Genomic DNA, 3,608 nt, shown 5'->3' with positions numbered 1-3,608 from the left:
TGCTATAATCAAATCTTTTCGCATTCTTTCCGATCATCTAAGAAAAATAAATATTGCAAGCTATCCTATAACCATTGTTGTAAATACTAGCGATTCAACCCTTAATGAAGGACACTCGCTAGGAATTTTCATTCCTTCAAAAACATCCTCCCAGATATTTGATGGTTATAGAAGAGATTATAAAGCATGACCAGTTTTGCCATATTTCGTTGAAAATTTTCTTGTAATAACTCAAAATTGAAAGCAGATATAGAACATTTATACAAAATCGTGCGGGCTTCGTGATGTATTATTTTGCGCCATTATACTCTTAAAGCTATTTCAAATGTATTTATAAGTGTATTTGTGTTAAACGGTTATATTAGTGAAAACTTAATTAAATTGTATATTAAGTAGATTATACACTGGTCAAAAAGCGTTTGTAAAAATTTTCGTTATGCTGCTGTGGATTTTACGTACTATTTTTTAAATAAATATTTATTGAAAAATATTATGTTTGAATTATGACAAGGTTAAAGGAGACTTCTAGAAGAAAACAAGAGCTAAGAGCTCATATGGCACTTGTGACGAGGCAAGAAGAGCTAAGAGCCAAGAGAACATATGGCATGAGCTCTAGCAAAATTCTATGAATCAATAGATTGATTTAAAAGGCAAATAAGAGGCATAATGCCGGTCAGGATTTAAAATAAGAGCTATGAGTCACGATGTCCTTCTAAATATCAAAATTCATTAAGATCCGATCACCCACTCGTATGTTATAAATACCTAATTTTTTCTAATTTTTCCTCTCCCTTTAGCCCCCCAGATGGTCGAATCCGGGAAAATGACTTTATCAAGTCAATTTGTGCAGATCCCTGACACGCCTACCCATTTCATCGTCCTAGCACGTCCAGAGGCACCAAACTCGCCAAATCACTGAACACCTCCCCCCCCCAGCTTAACCAAAGAGAGCGAATCCAGTACAGTTCCGTCAATAACGTATCAAGGACATTTGCTTATTCTATCCATCAAGCTTCATCCAGATTCCTCCACTCCAAGTGTTTTCCAAGATTTCCCCCTCCAACTCCCCCCAATGTCAAAAGATTTGGTCGGGAGTTGAAATAAGAGCTCTGAGACATGAATTCCTTCCAAATATCAAATTTCGTTAAGATCTGATCACCTATTCGTAAAATAAAAATACCCTAATTTTCACGTTTTCCAAGAATTCTGTTTTCCCCCTCCAACTCCCCCCAAAGTAACAGGATCTGGTCGGAATTTAAAATTAGAACTTTAAAGCGCAAGACCCTTCTAAATATCAAATTTCATTAACATCTGGTCACCCTTTCGTAAGTTACAAATACCTCAATTTTCAAAATTACCCCCCCCCCAACTCCACCAAAGACAGCAGATCCGGTCTGATTATTTCAATTACGTGTCTTAGACAAGTTTTTATTCTTCCCATCAAGTTCCATCCTGATACCACCGCTTTAATTATTTTCTAAGATTTCCGGTTCCCCTTAACTGCCCACCCCCTCCAATTACGCTGGATCCAGTTGAGATTTAAAATATGAGATCTGAGTCACTTCTAAATATGAAGTTTCATGAAGATCCGATCATTCCTTTAAAAATACGTCATTTTTTCTAATTTTTCAGAATTAACTCCCCCCCCGCCCAATAGAGCGGATCCGTTCCAATTATGTAAATCACGTATCTAAGACTTCTGCTTATTTTTCTCCCCAAGTTTCATCCCGATCCCTCCTATCTAAGCGTTTTCCAGGATTTTAGGTTCCCCCACTCCAAACTCCCCCCAATGTCACCAGATCCGGTCAGGATTTAAAATAAGAGCTTTGAGACGCGATACCCTTCTAAATATCAAATCTCTTTGAGATCCGATCTCCCATTCGTAAGTTAAAAATACCTCATTTTTTCTAATTTTCAGAATTAACCCCCCCCCCCAACTACCCCAAAGAAAGCGGATCCTTTCCGGTTACGTCAATCATGTATCTAGGACTTGTGCTTATTTTTCCCACCAAGTTTCATCACGATCCCTCCACTCTAAGTATTTTCCAAGATATTAGGTTTCCCACTTCCAACCCCCCCCCCCCCCAATGTCAACAGATCCAGTCGGAATTTAAAATAAGAGCTCTGAGACACGATATTCTTTTAAATATCAAATTTCATTGAAATCCGATCACCCGTTCGCAAGTTAAAAATACCTCATTTTTTCTAATTTTTCAGAATTACCCCCCCCCCCCCGCAACTACCCCGAAGAGAGCGGATCCGTTAAGGTTATGTCATTCATTTATCTAGGACTTGTGCTTATTTTTCTCACCAAGTTTCATCCCGATCCCTCCACTCTAAGTGTTTTCCAAGTTTTAGGTTTCCCCCTCCCAACTCTCCCCCCCCCCAATGTCACCAGATCTGTTCAGGATTTGAAATAAGAGCTCTGAGACGCGATATCCTTCTAAATATTAAATTTCTTTGAGATCCGATCACCCGTTCGTAAGTTAAAAATACCTCATTTTTTCTAATTTTCAGAAATAACCCCCCCCCCCAACTACCCCAAAGAGAGCGGATCGTTTCTGGTTATGTTAATCATGTATCTAGGACTTGTGCCTATTTTACCCACCAAGTTTCATCCCGATCCCTCCACTCTAAGCGTTTTTTCAAGATTTTAGGTTTCCCACTTCCAACGCCCCTCCCCCCATAATGTCACCAGATCCAGTCGGGATTTAAAATAAGAGCTCTGAGACACGATATCCTTCTAAATATCAAATCTCTTTGAGATTCGATCTCCCATTCGTAAGTTAAAAATACCTCATTTTTTCTAATTTTTCAGAACTAACCCCCCCCCCCCTAACTACCCCAAAGAGAGCGGATCCGTTCCAGTTATGTCAATCATGTATCTAAGACTTGTGCTTATTTTTTCCACCAAGTTTCATCCCGATCCCTCCACTCTAAGCGTCTTCCAAGTCTTAGGTTTTCCCCTCCCAAATCCCCCCCCTCGTGTCACCAGATCTGTTCGGGATTTAAAATAAGATGTCTGAGACATGATATCCTTCTAAATATCAAATTTCATTGAGATCCGATCACCCGTTCGTAAGTTAAAAATACTTCGTTTTTTTCTATTTATTTCCGAATTAACGGGCCCCCCACTCCCCCCCCCCAGATGGTCAAATCGGGAAAACGACTATTTCTAATTTAATCTGGTCTGGTTCCTGATACGCCTGCCAAATTTCATCGTCCTAGCTTACCTGGAAGTGCCTAAAGTAGCAAAACCGGGACCGACAGACTGACAGACCGACAGAATTTGCGATTGCTATATGTCACTTGGTTAATACCAAGTGCCATAAAAAATCATAGAAACAGGGTGAGATCGGTGTAAATAATTATTTGTACTTCAAAACATAGATATTGGAAATGAAATGCCACGGAAAACCACTCCAAAACAAGGAAAACTCGGATGATGAAAACGTTGTCAGAACTACAGTGTATAATATAATGCGAAGATAGCCAGCGTGACTGTAAACTGATATCACTTCACCTTCTCCAACAAGTCTCTAGTGCTAATAGTAACCGAAATGCTATACAACGAAATTAGGAAACAATATATACATCCAAAGACAAGC

This window comes from Artemia franciscana, chromosome 3 (assembly GCF_032884065.1).
Source record: "Artemia franciscana chromosome 3, ASM3288406v1, whole genome shotgun sequence".
NCBI classification, from domain to species: Eukaryota; Metazoa; Arthropoda; class Branchiopoda; order Anostraca; family Artemiidae; genus Artemia; species Artemia franciscana.
The sequence above is the reverse complement of the archived record's forward strand: the minus strand, read 5'-3'. Positions refer to the sequence as shown.